We start from the raw sequence: 13783 nt of genomic DNA on the forward strand, positions 1-13783 counted from the left end.
ATGCAATCATATGCTGTGTTATTACCTTTCCATATTGGTTAGAATTATTGGGGAAGTCAATACAATATTTATGGTAATAATAATATCAGTTTAACCATTGAAAAACACATTGCAAATTATCTTTCTTTCAGTAGGTAAAAAACATTTGGTTGGGGAGGCTAATAACTTTGTGAAGTGAGCGCCAGTGGAGACAAATGTATCGAAAAAAAGTTCAGAACAAAAGTGCAGTCAGTCGCGAAAGACGCCACTGAATAGGTCACTAGAAAATTGTTATATTTTAATGGGTAAAAGGAAAGATATGTTTGGTAGGCGTGCAACAACATTGAAGCCAGGTAACAGGTTCGGTTTTACAGCTCGTACAGCTGATGCCAACCGCACTGGTGACATGCCTACCCCTTCTGATGTGGCACCTATTCCTCTTGCAAACTTAGATATGAAGAATTTGTGGGACTTGGCTCAAAGGTTGTGTTTGGATGCATTCTCTGAAGATACAAAGGTACTGTAAGCTCTTGCCCATCTACAAAGGTTTAAACCAAGAAGCAAACCTGGCAAGAATCCCACAGAACTAAACATTGCACGGCTTGCATCAGATGTAGATCAGTTCAAGTGCAGCTCATAGATTGCTCAGCAGCATCTCTCTTCCCAGTCCCGCTGTCAGAACACTACAAAAGTCAGCCAACCAGTTTGGACCTGCAATAGAAGAAATGAATGAAAATGATATGTCAGAAAAGGGGTGTATAAAGAAGACACTGCAACTGCATGGCCTCTCAAAAGACTCTCCAATTTTTGCAGAATATGATCGTCAATATCATACCTGTCTGCGTAATGCAAAAAGTAAGACTCCATTTGTTCGTGCAAGCCAATACAGAGATGTAATTGTTGAGAATGTCACCATGGATAAATTTAATTTTGATTACAATCACAGTAACAACTGTAACTTAATTGGTGAAATGAATAGAAGAAGGGGTTACAAGTTGCAATTTCCAGGCAATGAGGGCTGTTCAGTAAAGATGCCAATGTCAAAGATGAACAGAATGGTGGAAAGATTTGTGCATCCATATTACTTACTGGTAAGAACCCACTAAAGGAGAAGTGCCTAACAACTGATGCTGATGGCAAGGCATGTAAAGGGTTCACTGGTACAATGGCTGCAGCTACTCATTTTGAAACAGAGAACCATATGCTGTTAGACCAAGTTCACCTACTCAAGTCACTCCGCAGGGCACTGGCTAAAGCAGTACTCTCCTCTGATATGTTACCTGCACAAACTGTGACTAGGAAGCACTTGATACAAAAGTGCATTGCAGAGGACTTGACCTGCCTTGTACTGGCAGAGGTGACTACTTGCAGGAATTAAAGCCCTCAAATACGACCACTGCAAAGTTGTGAAGGCTTTATCAACATGTTAAGACTGCCTTGCAAAGTGCTACATTGGAAATCATTCACATTGCCCAAAGCATTCATTTGTATGCAAGAGGGGCAGGAAGTACACATTTCCATTCATGCCAAATGCTACAAAGAGATCTCTGCTAATATCCCACACTGACAGCACACAACTACAGTACTGATTTCGCTTAACTCCCGTTGAAAAAAAATCAACGATCGATAAAAAAAGTTGAAAATCGATAAAAAAAGTTGAAAATCGATAAAAAACAAATAATTTCATTAAGATTTAGACTACTGCGGGCACGGTTGTCAACGTAGTTTCAACGAAACTTCCACGAAAGTTATCGGGATCAACAACGGCAAAGGCAATTCTAGACATATCAAAGTTGTGACCTACGTTGAATCCTTAGTGTAACTACAGCCGTTTTCAGACTATACCAGAAGTGGCCGAGGAATATTACAAACGTTGCAAAAGTTTGATTGTATATAAGACAGAGTAAGTTCTGTACTAGGTGTTTGAAAAATTATTTGGCTAGGATAATAAAAACTGGTCTTGGTCGATCGTAACAAGTACTTAAGTTATAGGCTAGTATTAAACTAAGATAAGTTTAAGTAACTCACCAATGAACGCAGCTTCAGAAAAACAAGAAATAAAAAAAAAATTTACACAATGAAACAGTCGTAGCTGGATATCAAAGAGAATTTTTTTTCCAATAAATTCCTGTGTTACTTGACGTACTACAGTACCGTTTACCGCACTCACTTTCAAACCAAAAAATCTCCCCCCGGCTTCAATGCACACAAAATAAAAAACATCCTGTTACTTTCCCCCTAACCCAGCTACTGTAAGTTGCCCGCGAATGCAGATGGACTGCCCTGGTAATTAAGGTCGCAGCCTGGGTCTGGGCCACCTACAGTATGCTGCTTACATGTGCATTCCCTACCCTGGATATCCCCAGCGACCAAACATTTTTGAGAGGCCTAGTCCAATCATAAACCTGGCTTTGTCAAATTCACGCCTACCATCTGTTAATTAGCATAGTATTTATCTTCGTGGGGGGTTTAGCATTGCAGAACCTTAAGCTGGCTTACTCTAGAAGCAAACATTATTTTGCCCCTACTGTTCATAATGGAATGGATGTTACCTGTAACTAAGTTAATTGAAAACCAAATATTCATTCATATATATATATATATAAGTAGAACAATCCAGCAGGGATAGCAAGTTTATCTTGAGTAAACCAATCAGAAGTTGTGCTTTTAATAAAACTTGAAAACACCTGGCCAGCAAAAGAGTTGCAAACAATTGTTTCCATGACTACTAAGAAAATAAAGCAGTGGCTTGGGCCCAAGTTGGGGAGAAACCTGTGGAAAATGAATATATTTTCATTGCTTATTTGAGTATTGTATATTGGGAAGAGCTGATCGAGCATTACTGGGGAGGGCTTTCAACTGGCCTGACGGCATGTAAATTTAATTTAATGAGAAGGGGGTTTTTATGGGTCTCCCGGTATGCGTCACATGAGAAGTAAATGTTTTGTTTTTCGATTTTATCATCATTTTTCAAGTGGAACAGCTCATAAAATCATATCAATCAAATATCCTTCCTAAGTTTTACTAATCAGGAATGTTTGACAAGGCATGCAATGCATCGTTCGAAAATGTAATTTTAAACTAGAATTGAAAATGAACGACATAAAACAATATCTGTGAAGCGTGTGGAGCACAACTTTGAATATTCGTTGTGAAAGAAAACATAATGAACAATGTTTACTGCGTAAATAAATGTTGCGGAACTGGTATAGAGAAATTACGTACTGCAGCTAACATCAGAGAAGCTCATAAATGACACAGGTGGATAGAGCGCATCAAAATTCGGTTTAGGAAATCCCTACACAGCTGACAAAAGTCGATATCTCCTTCCGTTTTCGAGTTATAGGCGATTTTGTGTTTTTGCGATATGGTTTTCAGTATATTTTCATTCAATAAAGTCGTTTTTTTTTGTGTGTTATAAGGGTGTGACCTAACAGATATTTCACTAACCATTTAACCGTATAACCTGCCGGTAGGTTAAACTTTTAAACGCTGTTTCCCGATTGCGGCTTTTTCGACGTAATGTCACTCAACTTTTAATGAAAATAGGACATTATGAGTACAATAATTAAGGGGTTTTTTTTCTCAAAAAAGTAGCAATTCAGGCAACAAGACAACGATCAATGTATGTTAATTACTAATTAGGCCCAATAATAATGCGAACATTACGTGTAATAATTGATGAAAAGAATAACACACCTGATCAGTATATCGTGGTCTTCAGAAGTTCAGATCACTGAATTTATATAACTTAACATCGTAACATCGTAACTTTTGAAGAAAAAAAACAATATATTTGTCTATCTATCACAAGATTTTAAACAAAAACTTGCCTAACTTAGCAAACTTACCCACCTTTCCTGCTTACTCATTAAAAGTCATGTTTAGAAAACAAATTACGCACGCACGTGTTTTGCGATGGGTTGTAGCAGCCTCCGATTTCATTTTCTTTCTCTTGTGTCACATACATGATACAGTACTTTACATTTGATACAAAAGTTTCAACAACAGCTTCCCAAAATTGATGTTGCAATAGGTTAAATTTTAACCGCGCAGCGCAGTACCATTCATAATTTGCATATTACACCAAAATTTACACTCGGCGTCCCGATGGCAGAAGAATGTAACATCATGTTCAATGTGTTGTGTCGTTCCCATTGTGCCATGAACTTGGGCAAGTTCAAATGTCAATGACCTACTTATGTTCTATGACCAATGTCAGTGGGAATTATGTGTGTAAAAACTCAAATTTTTTCCATGTGTTATATATATATAGAAGTTTTACGTAAGCGGAGCGAATTTTGGGGCGGCTCGTTGATTGTGAGGAAGCACTTATCTAAGCATCAATATTTGTGAAAAATATCGTAAGGTTTATCATTTTCATTCATTTTCTTTTATGTTTGCCGCAATCCGGCCCGCAATGCATGCACAGTATAATACCATGTGTGAAAAAATGGCTGTATACGTGCGGACCTGAGAGAGCCAACTGGCCGTGTTGTTAATGTTATTAAGATACTTTCTAGAACGACCATTTGCGTCTTTTGGCATCAACATATTTTCACATGGTATTTCACCATGCCATTGATTGGTGTAAAGGGGTGATATATGTCGCAAATATAAACTGAGAAAACGAATTGACGACACTATCATGAGCTTGTGACTATAGTTATATTGAACACATTATTCATGCCTAAAACATCGTTTTTCTGTTTGTTATTGAAAGTTTGCAGTACATTACTCAGTTCTTTACATATTTTTAAATAATTTTCATGTTTAAAATGTATTTGATTTTTTTTTTTCAACTTTCCGTTTATACGGTTTGTGATTTTCTAAACGGATAGTGCATTTGCGGCCGGTTAAACAGTTAATCGTTTAAACGGTCACACCCTTAGTGTGTTATCTTGTTCGGATATGATCCGAAATGAAAGTAATAACTGTTAAGTTTTTCCACTTCTGGTATAAAATTATTGCATCAAAGTTAACCTGATTAACATGTCTCATGCCAAATCTATATTAAACAAAATAGAAAAAAATAAAAAGAGAAAACGCATTTTTGAAAAATGGAAACGTTCTAGCAGAATGGGCGGGGCATCTTTATTTTGCTTCAAGTAACATGTTTTCGCTCGGAAACAAAGTTTCATACTTCAACTCTAATAAAAAACCAAATTTACATCTCTTAAGAATAACTATTTTCGCAATCTGCAAGTAAATCAAGTTTATTTATGTCCATTCATTGTTATTTTAATGGTTAAACAGCACTCCAACTTATCTGGAAGGGTGCCTCGTGGTACATAGCTTGTACTGCAACCTCCAAGATAGCCTGGCAAAGTTAAGACTTATGTCACTGTGTTTGGGGTTCAGTCAGAAAACGTCCCCCATCAGTTTTACTACATGTTTCTTTGAGTGTTACTACTCATGCAAGCCTGAGAATGCTTTTGTAAATATTCTTGCTTTCAAACGACTGTACCAAAGTCTAATTGATACTAATAAACGAAGTTACGCGTTTTCCGACGTTTCGCTTTACCACATATTGATCTTCTATTTCGTTTCAAAAAGAATTTCAATGCATCGTTGAAAATTCCACGTAGGAAATGACTGAGATCACCAATCGTTAAAATTTGTGGAATTTCGATAAAAATCGGCAAATTTCGATAAAAAACGAAGAAATTTGTTTATTTTCCTTTTAACAAATTTCAACGGGAGTTCAGCGAAATCAGTACTGTAAATGAAATACCTGAGACACCCACCGGCAGCAAACGTTTATGGTCCACTCAGTTTCAGACTTCCACTCAAAAAGCAGAGGTAGTTAACAATGCTTTCAAGTTTCCAATCCAAAACATAGCACAAACATTTCACGCAACAGTCAGTACAGGGACCACAAACATTACAAATAAAGGGCCTGAAGAGTCCATAGCCAGGAAGATGGAAGCTGCAGGATTAGAGGTGAGCTCAAATAGTCCATGTATTCAGACTCTGAAACAGATGCAAAGGAAACAACAGTATGATAGACTATATAAGAGAGACAGAGCATACAGAAGGAGGAGAGCACAACTCAGAGACAGAGAGAGTACAAGCTACATGGTAGAACTAAAAACATAAACCAGTCCAGTGATAGATGACATATCAAAAAAGATGTCTCCTGTTGCTTTTTGGCACTTTTTCTGAAGAAGCACACTTGGTGCGGATTGATATAGAAGCTAATAGGAGTATGCCAGCTTAAGTAACAGTTGACATTTCTAAAATCCACTTTAAACCTCTTTTTATGATAGTTTCAGAAGTAATGACCTATATAGTTTTTTATCCCTGTCTATTGTGTGAATCTTCATATGGTGTCTCACACATGTTGTACAGTCTATATGAATAATACAGTACTGAACTTTAAACAAGTGAGTTCCCAATGGTTGACATATTCCCTAGTGTGATTTGAAGTCATTCCATCAGCATGGCTGGCATCTACTGCATGTCTAAATTGTGCTTGGGTCCACAGAATGTGTTTTAAGCACAGTCCCTCAGTTGGTGCTACTTACCCCCTCTGGTGGAAACTTGACGCAAGTTGGCCTTCTTCCCTGTGAAAATGTGATCACTCCCTGTATCGAGTAAACTCTGGCCCTAAAATGAAAGAGAAAAGTTACTTGTTACTTTGGCATTGCTTTTCAAAGGTATTTTGTCAGATTTTGTTGCGAAAACTACTCAGGGGAGCTATGTACTAGCTGTGACCAGATCTAGAATGAGGGCGCTGTTCAAGCAACATTCCTAAATCGTTGTAGTAGATCATATTGACTAGTTTCTCAGGCAGTGTAAGTCTTGTCTTGTATCATTCTATGTGCAGCTATTCAACTGCTTAGACTTCCAATAAATGCTTATAACCATTTAAGCATTTGTATACAAACAAAGTAGTGAATAGGTCACTGGAATTTTGTTGAAATTTGAGGATAAAAAAACTGATTATTATTATGAAGAATGGGTACGGTCATGTACCTCACAACTGATGCTGATGGCAAGGCATGTAATGGGTCCAGTAGAACAATGGCTGCAGCTTATCATTCTGATGTAGTACACCTAAACAGGTCTCTCTACAGAGCACTGACTAAAGTAGTACTCTCCTCTGATATATGACGAAATCTACAGTAAACAGGTTAGTAAATTTGCAAGTCTTATTAAGGGCCTGTCACAGTGCTATGATGGCTCACAGAGACACAAGCAATGGATGTGACACCTCCACACATAGGCTGTTGTGGCATATGTGGGAGATGTGAAATGATTTGGTACTTAAAAATTAATTTCTTTGCACAATACTTTGAAGAGCAGATGCTGGAATGTGGCTCTCTCTTAGCTGCCAGGGATAGCATTGTGCGGATAATGCCATATGCTGGTGCCCCTGGCATACTGATGGTGTAGGCACCTGTCCACATCCTGCATCCCTTTGTGTAACTTGCTGGGGCTGATGTATATTTTGCCACTTTTGCATTTATTTCATCAGCCCATGCCATCCAATCTTAGTCTGACATTGTGAAGGTGTGAGCTTTCCAGTTACAAATGTGTTACTGTATACAGGCCTATCCTTATTCTGATTGCAGTCTGGGTCTCAATAAAACTGATTCTTACACCATATATATTACGTGTAATGTATGCATTTAAATTCTGACTGTCGCTTTTTGCTCTGCTAGGTACACAGTATTAGTGCTGATAGTCGACTCTTACTTTTGTAGTTGATTAATCGCATAGCTCTTCTCGCGATACTCGGTTACAGTTATGGCATCATCACTGTCATTTCTACATTGCAGAAATACAGTCAAACAAATCTTTCTCCATGGTGCACTGTCCGTATTTGTTCTTTCAAGTCTTAATGTGTGATGTCTAATTCATGTTAAAACATCTACCAAACAAAAACTGTCAACAAATTTCAATATTCAACATTTCTTAAAATCCTCCAAAGTAAATCAAAAACTTTGGAATGGATCTACAAGGCTACTACAACTACTAGCACTAATGACAGCAAAAAAATGAATAGCTGCAACACCCTGTAGCGGTGTGATTATTACTATGCAAGAGTTTTGTGTAGAAGGACGTTCACCTTCTAGGCTAGGCTTTAGCCTAGCGTGATAGCACGCACATATTATGACACATTGAAATGAAACTTCACCGCAATCGACACACTCTATCAGACATATGATACATGTGAACCACTGGCCAGAAACTGTAAACATGCATGTTTGAAGAAATTACAAATTCTATGGCAATCATTAAAGATTAATAAATTTGGGAATTTGCAATTATGCGCAATGATGAAACATTGCTAGGACTAAATGTTGCACTGCAGAACAATCGTACTGTACTACTAACAAGTAAACGCATGAATCTAACCTGAACAGGTGCTTACTGATTTTTAACACAGCACAGTTCTAGTGTAGCATTGTAAGAACCTGTGTTTGCGATATTTGCTGACAAACTGCTTAAGTGTTGTTTTTGATAGGTTAGGCTATTTTTCAATAGCAGATTGTGTGTAGTGCTAGCTTTAGTCCAGTAATCGCAACTTAGGTTTTGAGAGTGATTAATCAAACTTCCAAAGTGTAATCGCGACTACTGGTGATTAATCGATCACGACTATCAGCACTACACTGTATAAAAGTAGACTACTTACCAGATGTACAACTTCAGTTCCTCAGGTTTTACTTGTTCTATAGCTTAACATTGAAATTAGTGGCTCCTTATACCATCCGTTACTGTACTACTACACATTTCAATAACACACAGATCAAAACAACAGACACAGGTAGTACAGTGGTCTCTACAGGCCATGAACATGTTCTTCCAGTCTAATTATTACTTCGTCAGTGCATTTTGGGGCACATGGTGTACCAATGGGTTGTTACTTCCGTGTCAATCTCGTGCCACATTGCGAAATTTTGGTGATTTTTCACAAAATTTGCCCCCAAATCACTCAAGCGTAAAATGATGAGACGTTTTTGTCATATTCTGTGATTACATATCATAACCAATACCCCTTTAGGTATACTTAAGGCTCATAGAGTCTAAAATGGCAATTTTCAAATTTTTACTTATTATGGCCACGACATGAAAATTTCAACATCCTGTATTTTTGGGATCCATCTAAGCATGTTCTCTAGAACATATATCAACAATTCTGCCAGTTAAAAACTTGATTTTTCCCTTCCAAAATTTTTTTCGTAATCTCATGACCTAATGTGACAGCATTTTAGGAACACGCTTTGCTCTCGCTGTTTCCTCCGAACATCATACCTACACCGACAAGTGTACATAAATACACAAAACAATCACTAACAAGTCAGCGCGAAATCAAATCTAAATTTCCCGTGGAATGTCAGATTTAGAACCAAATGTGGCAACCGAAGTTCAAAGTGATAGTGGTTCTTCACCAGGCAGTGAAATTGTACTAGAAATAGAGTGCCCTTTCTAATATTCGAAGCAGAGAGTGAAGGCGATGATCATGCCAATATTGAACCAAATGTTGAGGGTGGACCTGAGGTGTTACTGTTAGGATATAGAACCGTATCAGTTCGAGCCTGTCAAATGAGCCGAAATTGAAGCTCCACAACATATCGAAGAAGAAACCTGTTCGGAACTATTGCAAGGAGCATACAACGTGGTAAGAATTTAGTAATGAAGCAAACAAAATCCAGTCCATTTTGTGCATGTGTGGTTGGAATTCGCGGAACTGCCTTAACCATATTGTGAGTTGTGTTACTGTGACTTACAACCATAGAATCCTTACAACCCATATGTACTGTGTGTTGGCTATGTATTCATACATGTACAGTATGGTGCGTAGTACTACTAGTAGTAGTAGTGTTGGTTGCATACTGAAAGTTTGGCTCGGGACGTAAGCTGCATTATGCAGCCATGTTAGGTAGGCATATGTGTCATTTTATACTCATTATTACTAGGCTAGTACTTAGGCCTGGAGTTTTGCAAATCAATTGTCTGAATAAAAGAATGTTTCATGAAATATGGAAGGTGTAAATTCACAACAAATGTAACCATAACTGTACATTGTATCACTGCTTGTTATTGTGGACATCATGGGCCAACATTAATACATTTTGAACTTTCAACATTTTTTTTTAGGCAGTACAGTACAGATAAATAGCCTACGGTCAACAGGTTCAAAGGTGCTGGGGGTTCCTAGCAAGACACGTCAGGGTTGTGCTACCATCATGTGCAGTCCAAAGAATCAGAAGTGAGTTTCCAGCCAATGGTCATTACACTGGATTCAAGATGCCAGGAGAAAACTCAATTGTATAGGAAGCCTTGGTTGAGAAATCCCTCACCTTTTCTATTCTACGATTGTGTTGGATTATCAGTCCTTCAGGGTTCCCTCAGTGTTGATATACTAAAATTCAAGACTTTTAATTAAGGATGAAATGGTTATTTTCCAGATCCAACATCAACAATGAAAGAAAAGGCATGCTTTGAAGCATTTGGACACATGTATTGGCGTGACCGTGATGTCATATAATATGTGCATCAGTGAACAGGCATTGACCTTTTTAGGAGCATTTACCTCCCAGACATGTTGGCTTTGTACCTTTAATCTGGAAGCCAAAATATCCATATCTCCAATGATATTTGACAGAAAGTTATAATAAAGACCAATGGAGGCAGCAGAACTCTTGAATGTTTAGACTTTGTTTCTTCAGCAGCAGGTGGTTTGTTTTACAATCTTTCTCCAGAAACTCAGCAGTACACCCTGTTAATGGTCTTTGATTGTTTTAATGTGTGTGATGCTGTGTTTCCAGTTGCGTGTCAGTGTTGTATGTGTCGTCGAGCGTGGGTAACATTCACAGGTATGCATGTGAGTTGCGTCGTGCAGTATTTCTTGGTTTAAATTACCCTTTATTCTATTTGCTTTTGGTTTATTCTAATTAATTTATCACATTCATTTGAACCTCAAGTTTCTTTATCATGACTGTGCAGACTTTTTGTTTGCTATGAGAGCTTGAAATTTTCCTCACTTGTAAACAAACCTCTTTACTCAGCAGTAAACAATGTTCATATGCTGCTCCAGGGAGGCCTAAAGTGGTCTAAACTTGCCTCAACTGACCCAATCTTTGTACCACTTGTACATCCATTCATACTCCATAACAGCCAAACCAAGAAAACCAGATCCTAATTGATAAGATAAAAAAAAAGATGTTCTCCTGTTGCTCTTTGGAACTTTTCCTGAAGGAGAACACTTGTGCAGGTTGATATAGATGCTAATAGGAGTATTCCACCTTAAGTAATAGCTGAGATATTTAAACTCCACATTAAACCTCATTTTTATGATAGTTTGAGAAGTTGTGACTTACATCATTTCTGTGTATCTCTGTCTATTGGGTGAATCTTCATATGGTGTCTCACACATGTTGTACAGTCTATATGAATAATACAGTACTGAACTTTAAACAAGTGAGAGCCCAATGATTGACATATTCCCTAGTGTGATAAGAAGTCATTCTATCAGCATGACAGGCATTTACTGAATGTCTAAATTGTTCTTGGGTCCACACAATGTGTTTTAAGCACAGTCCCTCAAGTTGGTGCTACTTACCCCCTCTGGTGGAAACTTGGTTGGCCTTCTTCCCTCTGAAAATTTTATCACTCCCAGCATCCAGTAAGCATGCGCCCTTAGCTGTGGCTCTAAAGTGAAAGAGAAAAAGTTACTTGTTACTTTGGCACTGCTTTTCAAAGGTATTTTGTCAGATTTTGGCGCAAAAAATACTCAGGAGAGCTATTAGCTGTGACCAGATCTAGAATGAGGGCGCTGTTCAAACAACAGTCCAAACTAGTGGTAGTCCATCATATTGACTAGTTTCTCGGTGTAAGTCTTGTCTTGTATCATTCTATGTGCAGCTATTCAACTGCTTAGACTTCCAATAAATGCTTACAAACAAAACTAGTGAATAGGTCACTGGAAAATTGGTATATTTTAAGGATAAAAACTGATTAGTATTTAGAAGAATGGGTAGAAGGAAAGGCATGTTTGATAGGCATGCAACGACCTTCAAGCCAGGTAACAGGTTTGGCTTTACTGCTTGAACAGCTGCTGAAGCTGATGCCAATTGCACTGGTGATATTCCTAGCTCTTCTGATACAGATATGGCAACTAATTCCTCTTGCAAACCTGCTTATAGAAGGCTCGACAAGGAAGAGTATGAGAGAGTAATTAACCCAGCAGATAAAAGACATGAGATATTTTCAACTCAATCACAACAAACCATGTTTGCATAATCTACAGGAAACAGGTTAGTTAATTTGCAAGCCCTATTAAGGGCCTATCACAGTGCTATGATGGCTCACTAGAGAGACAAGCAATGGATGTGGGGATGACCTTATAGGTCTTTCTGATATGGAAGAATTTGTAGGACTTGATTAAAGGTTGTGTTTGGAATCACTATGTAGCTACAAGAGTGAACTCTTGTCCATCTAAGAAGCTTAATAAAACAGTAACAAACCTGGCAAGAATCCTTCAGGTAGCATACGCCCATTAAAAGCGCCATTGACTTACACACTAAATCACAAAAGTAATGTGGTCTCTTAGTCTAGATAGAAGTTTTCACTAGCTAAACGCTACCCATCACCGGATAGCTGTCAAGTTGGCCTTTTATGGCACCATCAATTTTCCGTATCATGACCATGTAGATTTTTTGCTATCCGAGCCGGAAGTTTTTGACACTTGTAAACAAACCTCTTCACTCAGTGGTAAACAATTTTCCTACGCTGCTCCTGGGAGGCCTTAAAGGGGTCTGAAATGGCCTCAATTGACACAATTTTCTCACTACATGTACTTCCATTCATGCTCTTCAACATGCAAGCCACAAAAAACTAGGTCATGATTGATAACAGATCACAAAAGATGTTCCCCTGCTGCTTTTTGGCACTTTTCTTGAAGGAGTACAATAAAGCGGACTGATATAGACTCTAATAGGAGTATGCCACCTTAAGTGAGAGATGAATTTTTTTTAATACCAATATGATACTTTTTATAGTCGTCACAATATAAACCACAACAAAATTCTATGCAATTATCATTTTAGGTCCATAAAGATGTATTTTCAGAGATTTCAGTATGCAAGGTGCAGTGTGTAAATACACATATGAGCAATACTGTGTAAGCAGTAAACCAGGTCTACGTCTGCAACAACATTTCCAGTCACCAATTTTGATAAGCTTGACCAATTTGGGTGCATCTATGATTCCTGCAGGTTGTATTGGTATCCCTGATCACAGTCCACTTGGTATGGCTTGCCCTACTGTACCTGCAGAAACGTCATCCAGAGAAGGGTCAGCGGGGAGGGTTTTTTCGTCTCTGGCTCTGAAAAGTGATGAAAACTACTTTTGTTTAGCTCAGCTGATTCCTCCCAAACTGACCTACAGGACATACCCCAATGTATTCCTGAACTGTTTGGAACATGTTAAACTGATATTGCATGTCACTCCAGTGCAACTGTTAAGTTACTAAGAATAAGAGAAGAAAATTGAAGGTGTTCTTTGCAAAAACTGGATCATCGGGATTTGTAAACCACAGCCTCACTGTGTGACAAGTACAGTACATTTATGTAGCTAATCAATATGAGCTACCGTACTTGCTCTTCATATTACACACTACCACACGCTCGACGGCCACAAACTGAAACATGGTGTCAGAAGTAAACTTAAGATAATTTCGAGGAACATTCTTGCGAGATTCGAAGGACTGATCACCCGAAAATCACCGTGAATTTGTCAGCAATTCGGTAAGATTCCGCTATGCGAATGCACCGTTAGAATAGCATACACAGTA

At 38.1% G+C, this 13783-nt stretch overlaps 1 protein-coding gene across 5 annotated transcripts in view; it reads right to left on the bottom strand.

The window, feature by feature from the left end:
- LOC139966417 (uncharacterized) overlaps positions 1-13783 on the bottom strand; it is a 386420-nt gene that overhangs the window by 203030 nt on the left and 169607 nt on the right. Inside the window, exons 4-9 of one of the 5 annotated variants that reach the window (XR_011792603.1) lie at positions 13158-13315; positions 11552-11640; positions 6507-6588; positions 5714-5952; positions 3679-3750; positions 546-690 (exon numbers count right to left, since the gene is read on the bottom strand). The exons of the other annotated variants lie outside the window; for them this stretch is intronic. The gene's annotated coding sequence lies outside the window, so the exon portion shown is untranslated. The remainder of the gene's footprint in view (positions 1-545; positions 691-3678; positions 3751-5713; positions 5953-6506; positions 6589-11551; positions 11641-13157; positions 13316-13783) is intronic. 5 annotated transcript variants of the gene reach the window in all.

Source organism: Apostichopus japonicus, chromosome 4 (genome assembly GCF_037975245.1).
Source record: "Apostichopus japonicus isolate 1M-3 chromosome 4, ASM3797524v1, whole genome shotgun sequence".
Taxonomy (NCBI): Eukaryota; Metazoa; Echinodermata; class Holothuroidea; order Aspidochirotida; family Stichopodidae; genus Apostichopus; species Apostichopus japonicus.